General features: G+C 44.5%; 2 protein-coding genes across 4 annotated transcripts in view; both read left to right on the top strand.

Moving 5' to 3' along the window:
• The window catches only part of PRKCZ (protein kinase C zeta), a 168,059-nt gene that overhangs the window by 102,618 nt on the left and 48,236 nt on the right, over positions 1 to 17,205 (top strand). The gene's annotated exons all lie outside the window — the stretch shown is intronic.
• SKI (SKI proto-oncogene) overlaps positions 1 to 17,205 on the top strand; it is a 307,129-nt gene that overhangs the window by 50,937 nt on the left and 238,987 nt on the right. The window lies entirely within an intron of this gene.

A 17,205-nucleotide genomic window follows, 5' to 3' on the forward strand; every position in this document is an offset into this window, starting at 1 on the left:
CGAGCCTGTGTTTCTAGCTATTCCTGTGTCTACACCACGTGACCTAGTTCCCTGCTATCAGATAGGGGAGAGGAGCTGCTTTCATTTCTGAACTCGTCTTCTGTTCTCCCAGTTATCAGGCTAGCTAATTCAATTGTGTTCATTATGGCAGAGACAGGCAGTGTCTGTCTGTAACACAGAATGGAGCTGCTCCTGCCTGTACTTCATAGTCCGATATTGTGCATATAGTGTCTTTTGAGGACCTTTGATGACATCACAGGCCCTTCAGCCGCCCCATAGGATCAGGCTATGTGGTGGGCGGAGCTACACACTAATTTGGGGGTGGAGCTAAATGGCAGGTTGCATGTGAAACCCCGCCTACCAAATGACGTAAGAAATCAGGAAGAAAGAAGATTTTACAACAGTAAAGACTGGTGAGTATGCGACGTGGGAATACCCCTTTAATAAATAGCTGTCTGGGGGATAGAGAGATTTAGGAAGAGGCTATGACCCATTGTATCCGCTCAACCCACAGACGCCTCGGCCTTCCTCTGCACCGCCTATAGTTACACAATGTAAGGAATGGCGACCACTGCCTATACTGAAATGCTAATCGCAAATCTACACAATAATACACAGAGCAGTGTGTATAGCTAGGAATATATTATTCTCATCCTTAGGGTGCCTGGACATGACATGACTTAGCCCAATGCAGTTACTGATGATTTCCATATGGAAACAATAGCAAGTAGAAGTGCAGCCTGGTACTTAGTGGTAATCGCATGTGGTTACAATGAGCCGCTCACACCATGTGCGGGCATCCGAACTTATGTAGTGATCGCACAGACGCACCTCATGTTACAGGGAAAGAAAGATAGATTGTCTTCCCATACAATGACTGCAAACTGAGATCATAAGTAGTTCAAATATTCTGGATCAGCCATTGTGATTTCTGGTACTGGCTGCTTTATGCTAATATAGAATTACCCTATAGGAATATATATTAGTAATGAAGATATTGCACAGGCAATAATGTAATACCTGATGTCTGTTTTGCATCCCGGGCTCACTGCTTGAAATAGAATAGGTCCGTGAAGGGCACGAACAACACATGGATATCAGTCCCATCGATGCACATGTTCTTATGTATGTAACCGAAATATTAAGAATTTAATAGGTAGCTTTCTAATGTATTTCGGGATCTTTACTGCTCCTGACTCACCACGGCTGTCTGAGTCGGGTTGTGGAACAATCTGAGTTGTTGGTTTGGCCCTACAAACTATATATATGTCCGTGTTCCACATATCTATATAGGAGTAGAATGGTTAAATATAACCTAGTCTTCTCCCCAGATTTTTTGACATAAAAGTGGAGCATGTACCAAGGGGTGCTGTAATGAGGTCAGACGCAGTTTACATTATGCTGTATGTCTGCTTTCATCTCATTGATCTAGATCCTGTCTTCCCCTCGCCAGCTGACGGCATGCAGCACCTTTTTTAATTTCATTACTGTTCCAGTAAAAAAATCATTTATTTTCCCCAGTCCGCTCATTTTCCGGTTTCATGCATATTCATGTTCCACAGGCTTTGGGTCTGTCTTGCTGCTGCATATTCATCTTGATAGACAGGCTGTCGCCAGGGCTAGAAATCTGTCCAACGATAGAAGCATCTGGAAGTTCTATAGACTCCATGTAAATGTGACCAGGCAAAAAATTGTCAGGCTAAAAATATACTTTGTGATCACATAGGCCTATGTGCACAGGGGTGGGTCCTCGGCTGTATGAAGTTTGTGCCCCCCAACCAGGCTAAGGTTCAGAGGAATGCTCGTTTCCCATTTATTCCCAGTGTTAGATTGGGTGCACTCGGGATGTTGCCAGTTCGGGTGGCGCCCTGGTAAGTATAGCTGAAGACTGTTTTATGTTCAATGGTCATGGGGCACAGGAGGGGGCTACTGAAGGCGTAATTGATTATACAATAGGATCATAAAGTATATTTTTATGCTGACCATTTTTTTGCAGCAGGCTGCCTTGCTATGCCAGTAGGCGCACACTGTCCACACTAAAATGCTGCTTCATTGGTTATGGGAAGAATAATTGCAACCATTCGTGTAAAATTCTGTTGCGATGAAGTGGCATACACTTGTTGAAGGGGGCCTTTCATCAATCCTAGTTCTTGCCATCTGTTACCTGGTGTTGCTTCATTGATTCCAGCACAGTTGGAATTTTCTCTCTAGCCCCCAGCAATCCCGAACATGCTCTGTTAGTTTTGCTATTTCAGCTCGGTTAATGTCATAAGGGCGGAGTCAGGCAGGGGGTGTGAATCAGAGGCAGCCAGTATCAGAGCTCAGAATCACACCCCTTGTCTGCTCCTGCCTGACACCGCCCACCTGACAACACAGAGACTAAATAGCATCAAAATTAACAGCATTGATTGTCCAGTAATGGTGGGCGCTAGAGAGAAAAAAAAAATCTAACTGTGCTGGAATTGGTGGATCAGCTATTAACAGTTACTAAGAACTGGACTTGATGGAGATGGTGAAAGGTCCTTTTTAAAATTGAGATTTGGGTGGCCATGGGTTCCTGGACAGCTGCATAAGAAGATTAATTATAATTATAAATGACTACCGTGTGCATGTGCGTGCTGCAACTCCACACAGGTCTCACAAAGGTCGGCAAGTACTGCAGTACCTAGTCTGGCCACTAAACAAAGAACAGCGCCATGTGCTTCCTTATCCATTCTCTGTCTATCAGTTGATCAGTGGGGGTGCTGAGTGTCGGACCCTCATTGATCTGATACTTATAGATCTTCTGAGAAAAATTACTGGTAACCTATCCTAAATAATTCTGCACCATTTTACATTATCAGGAAGGGAAATGGAATGTTGCAAAACTAATTTAGCTGTTGGTGTAAATGTCTGCAGATTTTAGGCAAAATCCCTCTCCTCTCTGCAGAATAGGAGGTTCAACGCTCTGCCCAAAATAAGATTTCCATATAGGAATCTGAGTCGGAAGACGATGTATTGAAATTTACTAACAAACCATCTGCAGACGTGCCGGTCGGTGCAGGCTGTATTCTCCGGGACCGGTGCAGACTGTATACTCCAGGACTATCCATATCATTAAGATTCCTCCTGAGTCTATCTTCTATGTATCAGAAATTCTCCCAAAACATCTGGCCTTTCTTCTTCTAGTAATAGACAAGTATTGCTCTGAACTCTGGAGACGTGTAAGCTAGTCCCGACCCTCGCTGACCTAGTCTATAGCAATGTGTAGAGCAGTGATGGCGAACCTTTTAGAGACCGAGTGCCCAAACTGCAACCCAAAACCCACAAAATTTTCGCGGAGTGCCAACACGACAATATAGACTTAATACTATGCGGATCCACAATTGCGGACAGTTACTGACCAAAAATTACAGTCATGTGGGGCTTTACAGAGCTTTCAATAATACAAACAACGTTGTACTGAAATGTAAAGGTCTCGGCATTTGGTACTTTGAACAATTAATTTTCACTATTTACATCGCACAGGATCTGTTTTATAGTTACCGTGTAATATTCTTACATCCTGTACTAATATCATGTCTGCTATAAAACAGATACTGTGTGATATAAATAGTGAGGGGACCCCAGACAGTATTATATGCTCTGCAGTGGGCCCACCACACAATATTATATTCTCCACAGTACCACAGTAGCCCCCCAGTGTTATATGCTCCGCAGTAGGTGTCCCCCCCCCACAGGATTATTATGTCCTTGTATCCTTGGGAGATGTCGCTTTCTGGCCGCTCATCTCCCTCCGCTGCGGCACAGATTGTACATCTAGATTCAGCGCAGACCAATATAATAACATGATTTTCTCCCATAATTGCCGAGCCCTACGAGATGTCTGCGCGGAATCCAAATAGAAATGAACAAAACCTTAGCGGCAGCGTATTGGAGCGGTATCCTCGGTCAGAGCCGCCACATCACATTATTTCTGCTCTGTCCCCTTCCTGTGTATTGTATTAATATGAAAGCGAGAGATTCCTGATCAGTCATAGCACAGATTTATTATTTGCTAAAAATATTCATAAGCTGGATACCAGTGGTGCCCACATTACCTTAAAATTGTAAGTTTTGTGGCGGTGTCCATCACTTTGACAGCGAGAATAATGCCGCATGCTGTTCTGTTCAGGACAGTAGTGTGAACAGCGCTTACATGGCGGTTATGTGCACCAGATTTAGGGCGGATTCACACTACCGTTATTTAATGTCCGTTGTTCTCATCCGTCACAGGATAGGAGCAAATGACAGATGCAAATGGAGCCCGCTCTGTCTGGTGTCCATCTAAATTTATCCCCTGGTAAAACGGTACGGTAGTGTGAAAATACCCTTAGTAAACAGATATTGGGAGATATTTGACACCTATACAAGATTGCATGCAGATAAAACCTGACCCGAATATGGTGGCCAATGGCTGCCTGACGTTATAGGTAGTTCCTCTGGTTTGGTCATTACGTGCAGGTGGGTTTTGTCTGCCTGTGGCCACTGCAATGTTAGAGCACAGACTACAGCACGAGATTAGTCGCTACAGGCACTATTAATAATAAATCTTATTCCCAGTGTATCAGTACACAAAATATTTTCTATCTGCTTCATGACTAAATTTATAAGCCAAGCGATATAGAATCCAGTGGGATAATCTTTGCATTTCAAATGCTGCTTTGCCAGTGCATTTTTATATCTAATAACTGTGGTGGAGAATCTATGGCACGCGTGCCAGAGGGGGCACTCGGAGCCCTCTGTGTGGGCACACGTCTGTGGAGCAGATTGTACTGTTTGGAGGTCACTGTGGAGCACACTGTACTATGTGGAGCACATTGTACTATGTGGGACCCTCTGTGGAGCACATTGTACTATGTGGGGGCCTCTGTGGAGCACATTGTACTATGTGGGGGCTTCTGTGGAGCAGACTGTACTGTGTGGGGCCTCTGTGGAGCAGATTGTACTGTGTGGGAGCCTCTGTGGAGTAGATTATACTGTGTGGGAGCCTCTGTGGAGCAGATTGTATTGTTTGGAGGTCACTTTGGAGCACATTGTACTATGTGGGGGCCTCTGTGGAGCACATTGTACTATGTGGGGGCCTCTGTGGAGCACATTGTACTGTGTGGGGGCCTCTGTGGAGCAGATTGTACTGTGTGGGGGGCCACTATGGAACAGATTTACGGTGTAAGAGCCATTGTGAATTAGATTGTACTATGTGGAGTGCACTGTGGAGCACATTGTATTATATGGGGGCCCCTTCACTATTTATATCACACAGTATCGGTTTTATAGCAGACATGACATTAGTACAAGCTGTAATAACATTAATCGGTCACTATGAAACAGATCTTGTGCAATGTAAATAGTGAACATTAATTGTTCCTAATTATGCCAAATGCAAACGGTTTCAGTACAAAGTTGTTTGTATCATTGAAAGCTCTGTACAGCCCCAGTCACACAACTGTATTTTGTGGGTCGGTAATTGTGGATCTGCACAGTATTACAGATAAATTGCAGTGTTGGCACTTTGCAATAATTTAGTGGGTTTTGGGTTACAGTTTGGACACTCTGTTTCCAAAAGGTTCGCCGTCACTGTCCTATAGTAATGCCAAGCCTGTGAGAAATGACCCTGATGGCCAGTAGAGGGCATCACAGTGGAAGATGTTCATTTTAAAGGAGTCCGCCATGCAGGACTTTTTCTCTCTGCTCATTTCTGCAGAACTTAGCCTTAACCAGTGCAGGGAATACCCGATTAAGCTTTATCATTCCACGGATAACCCCTTTAAAAGGGCGTTTCCCTACAAAAACTTTTGCTGAGCTATCCTTAGGCGAGGTCACCTGTATCAGATTGTTGGTGGTCTGATACCCAATAGCTGATATCGGTCGCCATTGCATGATTGAGCTGAATCAGACAGCGCCGCCAACTCTGTAGTGGCAGCCAGTGGTTACTGCGGCTCTGGTCCCATTCATATCACTAGACGCTGAGCTGCAGTAAGGCTAAGGGGAGGTAAACAAACCTTCTTGTCTGGAAAACGCCTTCAAGTTGTTTTGTGTCGTTCTCCAAGTAATGCGAGTGCGACATAAAAGAAACACAAATGTACATGAATCTGTAAACGACTCTATAAAAAGTCTCATCCTGTGACTGTTTATATAAGGCCTCTCCCTGACACATGGCAGAAAATAGAAGCGCAGAATACTCCGATACGGGATAATGGAGACATTTTCGCACCAGTCAAGCTGTTATGATACCATGCTGCTATGGTAACGGCGGTCGTCGGATCCAGAGTGGCCAGCCTATTAATAGGTATCTGGAGACGGGCGGCCATACGTTTTTTATTTTTAATGATATTTACTATTCATGACGATGTTTTCTAAATAAAATCGCATTTATAAGGAGAAAAATCCAAGTCGGGCGGGGGGGGGGGGTCCAATATTCCGGATAACTTTAAGGATTGGTTATGGGATTTAGGTGTTGTAGGTGTTATTTCTTCCCCCCCTGACATATTCATCATATGGTAATATCTGTGGCTGGTGCATTTATTCCTCCATCGTAGCCCCCTCACTCCCACCTATATACAGGTTATGGTTCATATGGTGATCGGAAAGTATATGGTGCCATCTAAAGGCAGCTATAGAGCATTGCACCCCGGCTGCCCTGGAGGAAATCTGCTTACTCCCCTTTCATAGAATAATTCCCCAGACTGTGGATACAAAGTGATGCAATGCCGCTTTAAGATTTGCTTTTTGCTTTAGAGATCAGAGGCGGCAGCTCTATGCAGTGAATGTATGGCTTGTATTAAAATCACATTTGTTATCTTTTGTCCGTGGTTAATAAGCAGAACATCATAATGGCTGTTATGTCTGCAGTCGTCGTGTTCTGCCTGAGAAGATTGAGAATTGTGCCATAAAGGGAGCACAACAAGCTCAGCGCCTATCCCCGGCCATGCTCTGCTAGTTCTGCCGCACATTACTGGTCACGAATAGGGCTTTGTTATATCTCCAATACACCGGGACTGTAGGGAATGCCGGTGTACACAACCTGGAGACACCCGTATAGCGATAATATTACTGAGGAGAAAATAATAGGCAGGGCTGGATTATCCATTAGGCATGTGTATTGGGGTGGCCTTATAGGAAAGGGGGAAGATGCTGCTGTAATGTAGCTATATGGTAAAATAGTGGGTTGTACTGTGCTGCTTCACAGGGGGGACCCCCATGGATAGGGGAGGTCATCAATTAAAAATTCATGGAAGAAGCATAAAAGGTAGGGTTGAGCCGGTCTTGAGATTTCAGGATCGATTTTAAAATTCGGTTTCCGATCATTTTCCAGCTGATCGTGAAATTTGCTTGATCGCCCGATCGGGATCTGATCTTTCACGATCGCTCAACCCTAGTCAATGCTTCTCTATGGGAAAAGTCACTTTTAGGGTTGAGCCGATCTTGAGATTTCAAAATCTGATTTCCGATCATTTTCCAGCCGATCTGGATTGTGAAATATGCTCGATCGCCGATCGGGATCCGATCTTTTCCAAACCCGATCACTCAACCCTAATAATAGGATAAAATGTAGTTTCCTTTCTCCAGGAAACTAATGCAAAGCCATGATAAATACCCCCTCCCCCCTTCACTGGTGTCTTTTGTGTTTGTTGGCCCCTGAATTGTCAATCCCAATACTATCAGTACTTAGATAGGGGGTCCTGCTAAATAACACGTCTCAGTACAATGCTGAGCTGGTCTATAGAGGTGCACGGTCCATATGTGTCTATATGGTATGCAGTTGGATTATATTACATCAGTACTGTAGCGATCCAGTCATTCACAGCGTTCACTGTATTGCAGTGAGTTACATTTCACACAGCTGTCCTAAGAGCCGCGCACAAACCATGTTACCTGGAGTGAGCTCTGACATACGGCCTTAATGATTGAAATGAGGCGTTTGCTCCAGATGTATAAAATCCAGCACCTCTGTAAATGGCTATAAGGCTAGATTGGTGCCCGAAGGGGTCATTGGAAAGAGCTCACCGAATTCCAGGACAGTAATAGGATGTCAGTTTGTGAAGTTCTTTCCCTCCTAGATATTCCAGTATCAACCATGAGTCGTATTAATGAAAGGTAGAAGCGTCTGGGAACCTCAGCAAGTCAGCCATGAAGGGCAGGCAGACCACGTAACGTTACAGAGCGCTGAAGAGCATGGTGCGTAAAAGTCACCAGCGCCCTGCAGTGATCCAAACCTCCCCCTGAATTAGCATCAGCACAAAAACTGCACCGACATGGGTTTACATGACCGAGCAACTGCATGCAAGCCTTATATCAGTGTCAGATGGACAATGTGCACTGGACTCTGGAGCAGTGGAAACGTCTAAGATGTGAGAGCTGACACTTCTCTATCTGGAAATCTGATGGATGAGTCTGGATTTGGTAAATTCCATGCCTGCCTTCAGCAGGCCAACTGTAAAGTTTGGTGGAGGAGGGACGATGCTATGGAGGAGGTCTCCAGACGTCAGCCTAGGTCATTTCCCTCCAATGAATGGAAATCTTAAAAACTTCAGGGTACCAAGACATTGTGTACAAGTCTATGCCTCCATATTTATGGTAACAGTTTGGAGAAGACCCTTCTCTGTTCTAGGATGAGTCTGATCTTGTGCACAAAACGAAGTCCATAACTGCATGGGAGGGAGAATTTCATGTGAATGAACTTGACTGGTCGCACAAGAGCCCTGACCCCAACCCCATTCAATACCTTGCAAATCGAGCCCTTGTCTGACCTCACATATACTCTTCTGGATGAATGGGCAAACATTTCTGCAAATGCCCTCCACTATCTTGTAGAAAGCCTTTCCAGGAGAGGAGAATCTGTTTTAGCTGCAAAGAGGGGACCAACTCCTTTACGGACATGACCAACTCTACTCTACATGGACCTGCAACTGGAATAGAGAATAGAAGCAGCTGATGGGGAGACTGAGCAATGCAGGTACATAGCTGCCCCCTGCACAGGCCAAAAATGGGGCTCAGGGGGACCAGAGTGTATATTAGTAATAAGGCTTACCCATGTCAGCCATTGCACTAGTAAGCTCTCTCATTTCTTGATTATCCGCTTTTTATATCTGTAGATTTAGAAAAGAATGTCCTAAAAGTTCCTGTAAGTACAATGGGGAATTTCATTTCCTCTACACCATAAAACTGATGATCTAGGGGGATGATATTGAGGCGTACATTGTGTGCACCAATCCTCGACCACAGGATGCCTTGGCCCGGCTGATGTACTAAAACTCACCGCAGTTCCCTGGCGTGAGATAGGATCTGGTGTAGATTTCCATTCTATCTGACGTATATTTCCTTTCTGACAACAGGGACAGAATTGTGAAGAGGCTAGTCTGGCTATTTGTTAAGGCTGGTGTATGGTAAATGTGATAGATCTTCTGTGGTTATATTTTTCACAGATCCTGCACAAATTAAACAATTTTTGTCGGCCTTTATATCAAATTGCGGGGACACGTGGGTGTACTCTCTGGTGATATCTTATTGCAGCACAGATACGTGCCTCGCAGTGTGCATGGCTGCCTTAAAGATCCCGTTATGTAATGAATGTTTTGCCTGATACTATTATTCCCTCCTTTCCATTGCAGACCCTATCCCCTGACTGTCACCCCAGATACATCGCTTTCATTAAAGAGTTAAACTCCCTATTGCCTGCGTTTTGGAACGTGTGGGACAGATGAGAGTTTTTCATTAGATTTTTGGCTCGGAGGTCCTGCCCTCCTTACGCTGCCTCTGTTATTGCTCTTCTTCTTCATCTCGCATTAGCCGTTTCATCTCGCATCACTGCTTCTATCTCTGAGGTCATGATGAGATCCCCAGTGAACAATGAATCACTTGGAGATTACTGTAAAGATCCCTCAGATGTGTTTGTGCGGCCATAGACTTCTACCATTACATTACGCGGTATTTATCAGATGGACTGCGGGAGGGGAATTAGGATTTTTTAATATAGATGTGATGTGTACAATTAAAGGGGTTATACACCGCTCTTAGGCTGACGTGTTACTGGTTTGGAGCCACATTGAGAGGACTGACTGCGGGTTATCTTTTCTGTAGGTATATACATGTATATATCATATCTTATGGAAATATCTGTAATGTCTGATGGGTACGGGATTCATTTTTGGAACTATAGGGTTTGCCTGACTTCCATGGCCAGGGCTATGGAGTCAGAGTTTAAGTTGGGGCAAATTTTGAGTGGAGGAAAAAAAGTTACCGACCCTGATTCCAGCTTCGAAATAAAATGATTACTTTATTATAGTATATGATCTGTTACATATTTATTGGCATGGGAATTTAACACTAGATTTTTCATGAATTGGAGGATCTTTACTGCTGTCAGCCATTCATGAAAGAGTCTGAGTCTTCTGGATAGATGGGAGCCTGAGTTAGTGGTTTGGCCTGCCCACCCCATAGCCCTGATTTTGGTGGTGACTGAGTACCAAAGGAGACCAAATGGAGAGAGAAACATTTCTCTGACTGCCATAGACTTCAGCAGAGTCCTACACGTGTGCCGCCTTTTACTGTACAGTAGTCGTTTCAGATTATACTTGCAACTTATTCATACAGCTAAGCTACAGGAATGGTTGTGAGTGACAAATCCTCGTTGTATGTAAAGAATAGTATAGTGGCTGTGTGTGGTATTGCAGTTCAGCCCCATTCATTTGCATGAGACTGAGCTGCAGCAAGGCCATGTGAGCAGTGTGGTTACTGACCTGAGAAGTAGTAGAGCTCTGTATCACCGTCTTGGACAATCCTTTCATTGCATACCCTTGTTTTCTCCCTAACACGTAGAAATGGCCTTAAGAAGGGCTATTGTTCTCCTACCTTTAGATGTCTTCTCCGTGCCGCCGTTTGGTAGAAATCGGGGTTTTCTTCAGTATGCAAATTAGTTGTCTTGCAGCACTGGGGGCGGTCCCCAATGCTGCAAGAGAAATCTACAGCGACGCCTCTATCTTCTTCTGGAACGGCCTCTCACTGTGTCTTCTTCCATCCTGGGTTTCAATCTTCTAGGCTTCGGGCCAAGACAACTGCGAATGCCCGGGTCACAAGAAGATGGCCGCTTAAACCAGCTTACTGTGTAAGCGGCTGCAGGAAAATGGCTGCTTACACCAGCTTATTGTGTAAGCGGCCATTTTCTTGTGGCCCAGCGATGCACCTGAGGCCTAGAAGATTGAAACCCAGGACGGAAGAAGACACAGTGAGAGGCCGTTCCAGAAGAAGATGAAGGTGTCGCTGGAGAGTTCTCTCGCAGCATTGGGGACGCCCCCAGTGCTGCGAGAAAAAACTCATTTGCATACAGAGGAAAACTGGGATTTCTACCAAACGGCGGCGTGGAGAAGACATCTAAATGTAGGAGAAGAATAGACTTTCTTAAGGCTATTCCTACGTGTTAGGGACAAAAAAAGGGGATCCAGTGATAGGATCCCTTTAATGCCGTATAGATTTGGTATATGTTGGTTCACTGTATGCTATTTGTCCAAGCATGGGGTGTGTTACAGTTTGTATATCGTAATTTTTGCAAATCTCTCCGCCATACTGGCACTAGTCTGGTAAACCGCTGTATTTTGTGCCAGAGTCGTACAAGAGTTTGAAACAAGATTGAAACCAAACCAAGACAATATAAATGCGGGGGAGTGATAGACATGATCAAAGCCTACAACAAATGGAGTTATACTAACAAAACTGCGCAGTGGCGTAACATAAAGGTGTCCTCTAATGTTCTTCCTCTTCATGATGGTGCCGTACGTTTTATCAGTCTATTCACACTTGGAATCTCTATTGTTTCCTCCTAAATGTCAAACTCTTCTATTCTGCGACTTCATTAGGGCTTTCTGAAGCAGCAGATTTACTAGATAGTGAATATTAAATATGCACATCTCTTAGTGTAGCCCTGGCTTTTAATATCTAATATTGCTCGAGGGCTTATCTGTACCTGTGCACGACCACAAGCACCGCTATAATTTAATTTCCAGGTTTGCATAGTGCCGTCTGTATACAGAAAAAATGTTCTTCATTTGTCCATTTTATTAAATCTTAAAAGAGGACTTTTCGTGCCCTCTAAGATAAGGGCATGTTATATACCACTGCAATGCTTGGTGTCTGCCCCGGTTACAAAGAGATCGGTACCATTGGTTTTGGTAGTTCTGGCCAGAGGGGCTGGTGCTCAGTGCCATTACTAGGGGGTGAGGAACAGTCAGGAGGCATTCCTTACCCCCCCCATTATACTGTATGGGGACACTAAGTAAGGCATTATACTGTATGGGGACACTAAGGAAGGCATTATACTGTATGGGGACACTAAGGAAGGCATTATACTGTATGGGGACACTAAGGAAGGCATTATACTGTATGGGGACACTAAGGAAGGCATTATACTGTATGGGGACACTAAGGAAGGCATTATACTGTATGGGGACACTAAGGAAGGCATTATACTGTATGGGGACACTAAGGAAGGCATTATACTGTATGGGGACACTAAGGAAGGCATTATACTGTATGGGGACACTAAGGAAGGCATTATACTGTATGGGGACACTAAGGAAGGCATTATACTGTATGGGGTCACTAAGGAAGGCATTATACTGTATGGGGACACTAAGGAAGGCATTATACTGTATGGGGACACTAAGGGAGGTATTATACTGTATGGGGACACTAAGGAAGGCATTATACTGTATGGGGGCACTAAGGAAGGCATTATACTGTATGGGGACACTAAGGAAGGCATTATACTGTATGGGGACACTAAGGGAGGTATTATACTGTATGGGGACACTAAGGAAGGCATTATACTGTATGGGGACACTAAGGAAGGCATTATACTGTATGGGGGCACTAAGGAAGGCATTATACTGTATGGGGACACTAAGGAAGGCATTATACTGTATGGGAACACTAAGGAAGGCATTATACTGTATGGGGGCACTAAGGAAGGCATTATACTGTATGGGGACACTAAGGAAGGCATTATACTGTATGGGGTCACTAAGGAAGGCATTATACTGTATGGGGACACTAAGGAAGGCATTATACTGTATGGGGACACTAAGGAAGGCATTATACTGTATGGGGATACTAAGGAAGGCATTATACTGTATGGGGACACTAAGGAAGGCATTATACTGTATGGGGACACTAAGGAAGGCATTATACTGTATGGGGACACTAAGGAAGGTATTATACTGTATGGGAACACTAAGGAAGGCATTATACTGTATGGGGACACTAAGGAAGGCATTATACTGTATGGGGGCACTAAGGAAGGTATTATACTGTATGGGGACACTAAGGAAGGTATTATACTGTATGGGGTCACTAAGGAAGGTATTATATTGTATGGGGATACTAAGGAAGGCATTATACTGCATGGGGTCACTAAGGAAGGCATTATACTGTATGGGGATACTAAGGAAGACATTATACTGTATGGGGACACTAAGGAAGGCATTATACTGTATGGGGTCACTAAGGAAGGCATTATACTGTATGGGGACACTAAGGAAGGCATTATACTGTATGGGGATACTAAGGAAGGCATTATACTGTATGGGGACACTAAGGAAGGCATTATACTGTATGGGGACACTAAGGAAGGCATTATACTGTATGGGGACACTAAGGAAGGTATTATATTGTATGGGAACACTAAGGAAGGCATTATACTGTATGGGGACACTAAGGAAGGCATTATACTGTATGGGGACACTAAGGAAGGTATTATACTGTATGGGGTCACTAAGGAAGGTATTATATTGTATGGGGATACTAAGGAAGGCATTATACTGTATGGGGTCACAAAGGAAGGCATTATACTGCATGGGGATACTAAGGAAGGCATTATACTGTATGGGGTCACTAAGGAAGGCATTATACTGTATGGGGACACTAAGGAAGGTATTATATTGTATGGGGTCACTAAGGAAGGCATTATACTGTATGGGGTCACTAAGGAAGGCATTATACTGTATGGTGTCACTAAGGAAGGTATTATATTGTATGGGGACACTAAGGAAGGCATTATACTGTATGGGGTCACTAAGGAAGGCATTATACTGTATGGGGTCACTAAGGAAGGTATTATATTGTATGGGGATACTAAGGAAGGCATTATACTGTATGGGGTCACTAAGGAAGGCATTATACTGTATGGGGACACTAAGGAAGGTATACTGTATGGGGTCACTAAGGAAGGCATTATACTGTATGGGGTCACTAAGGAAGGCATTGTACTGCATGGGGATACTAAGGAAGGCATTATACTGTATGGGGTCACTAAGGAAGGCATTATACTGTATGGGGACACTAAGGAAGGTATTATATTGTATGGGGATACTAAGGAAGGCATTATACTGTATGGGGTCACTAAGGAAGGCATTATACTGTATGGGGTCACTAAGGAAGGCATTATACTGTATGGGGTCACTAAGAAAGGCATTATACTGTATGGGAATACTAAGGAAGGCATTATACTGTATGGGGGCACTAAGGAAGGAAGTGGGGGGACCTGATGGTATAAGCGCAAGAGTTCTTAAAATGTGCAGTGACCAGCTGTGTGGTATTATAATGCACATGTACAATATGAGCCTGAAGCTGGGAGTAGTACCTCAACTGTGGAAAACATCTTGCGTGGTACCAGTCCCAAAGAAACCCAACCCGATGGGCTACAATGACTACCGACCTGTAGCACTGACATCACACCTGATGAAGGTCCTAGAGAGACTGGTCCTGACACACCTACGCCCCCTAGTAAGCTCCGCTCTGGACCCCCTCTAGTTTGCCTACCGGCCAGGCATTGGGGTAGATGATGCCATCATCCACCTTCTTCATAGAGCTCTCTCTCACCTGGAGAAACCCGGGAACACTGTGAGAATAATGTTCTTTGATTTCTCCAGTGCGTTCAACACCATTCTGCCAGGGCTACTGAGGGAGAAGCTGGACCTTGGTGGTGTGGACCATCACCTATCCAACTGGATCCTAGACTACCTGACAAACCGCCCTCAGTATGTGAGAGCCCAGGACTGTGTGTCTGACACTGTGATCTGTAGTACGGGGGCACCACAAGGTACAGTTCTTGCCCCATTTCTTTTCACACTGTACACTGCTGACTTCAGGCACCACTCATCCAGCTGTTACTTACAGAAGTACTCCGATGACTCTGCTATAGTCGGCCTTATCACTGATGGCGACGATAGGGAATACAGAGACTTAAACCGGGATTTTGTTGAATGGTGCCAGCAGAACCAGCTCAGGATTAATGCTGGGAAGACCAAGGAGATGGTGGTGGACTTTAGTAAACGGAGAGGTGCTCCGACCCCGGTGGAGATCCAAGGAACATGTATTGAGATAGTCAGGACCTATAAGTACCTGGGCGTGCTCCTCAATAATAAACTAGACTGGGCTGATCACCTGGAGGCGCTGCACAGAAAGGGCCACAGCAGGTTCTACCTGCTCAGGAGGCTGAGGGCCTTCAGAGTCCGGGGGACACTTCTTAGGGCCTTCTTCAACTCTGTGGTTGCCTCAGCCATCTTTTTCGGTGTGGCCTGCTGGGGAAGCAGTATATCAACCAGGGACAGAAATAGACTTGACAGGCTGATCAGGAGGGCCAGCTCTGTCCTGGGGAGCCCCTTGGACCCAGTACAGGTGGTGGGTGACAGAAGGATACTGTCTGTGGTGACCTCCATGCGGGAGAACAAATCCCACCCCATGTATGGGACCCTGATGGGACTTGGCAGCACTGTAAGCGACCGTCTGCTTCATCCCAAGTGTGAGAAGGAGCGCTATCGCAGGTCCTTCCTTCCAACCGCAACCAGGCTGTATAATCTACATCAGACCAAACGAAGATCACTCCGCACAGAGAACTAATGATTATGAGGATGACCATGAAGTCTTCCTCTTTCTCTTCTGTTTTTCCTTAGCTGCCATGGATTCCTAGTATATCTTCTCTTCTCAGCTTATCTGTGTCTACGTCTGTAATATATTACTCTGTATTATCCTGTATCTGTATTACTATGCTGCTGTAACACGCTGAAATTTCCCCAATGTGGGACTATTAAAGGATTATCTTATCTTATCTTATACTGTATGGGGACACTAAGGAAGGCATTATACTGTATGGGGTCACTAAGGAAGGCATTATACTGTATGGGGTCACTAAGGAAGGTATTATACTGTATGGGGACACTAAGGAAGGCATTATACTGTATGGGGACACTAAGGGAGGTATTATACTGTATGGGGTCACTAAGGAAGGCATTATACTGTATGGGGACACTAAGGGAGGCATTATACTGTATGGGGTCACTAAGGAAGGCATTCTATTGTATGGGGTCACTAAGGAGGGCATTATACTGTATGGGGATACTAAGGAAGGCATTATACTGTATGGGGATACTAAGGAAGGCATTATACTGTATGGGGATACTAAGGAAGGCATTATACTGTATGGGGACACTAAGGAAGGCATTATACTGTATGGGGTCACTAAGGAAGGTATTATACTGTATGGGGTCACTAAGGAAGGTATTATACTGTATGGGGACACTAAGGAAGGCATTATCCTGTATGGGGACACTAAGGAAGGCATTATATTGTATGCAGATACTAAGGAAGGCATTATACTGTATGGGGACACTAAGGAGGGCATTATACTGTATGGGGTCACTAAGGAAGGTATTATACTGTATGGGGTCACTAAGGAAGGCATTATACTGTATGGGGACACTAAGGAAGGCATTATACTGTATGGGGACACTAAGGAAGGCATTATACTGTATGGGGTCACTAAGGAAGGCATTATACTGTATGGGGGCACTAAGGAAGGCATTATACTGTATGGGGTCACTAAGGAAGGCATTCTATTGCATGGGGTCACTAAGGAGGGCATTATACTGTATGGGGATACTAAGGAAGGCATTATACTGTATGGGGGCACTAAGGAAGGCATTATACTGTATGGGGACACTAAGGAAGGTATTATATTGTATGGGGTCACTAAGGAAGGCATTATACTGTATGGGGGCACTAAGGAAGGTATTATACTGTATGGGGACACTAAGGAAGGCATTATATTGTATGCGGATACTAAGGAAGGCATTATACTGTATGGGGACACTAAGGAAGGTATTGTATGGGGTCACTAAGGAAGGCATTATACTGTAT

Source organism: Leptodactylus fuscus, chromosome 6 (genome assembly GCF_031893055.1).
Source record: "Leptodactylus fuscus isolate aLepFus1 chromosome 6, aLepFus1.hap2, whole genome shotgun sequence".
NCBI classification, from domain to species: domain Eukaryota; kingdom Metazoa; phylum Chordata; class Amphibia; order Anura; family Leptodactylidae; genus Leptodactylus; species Leptodactylus fuscus.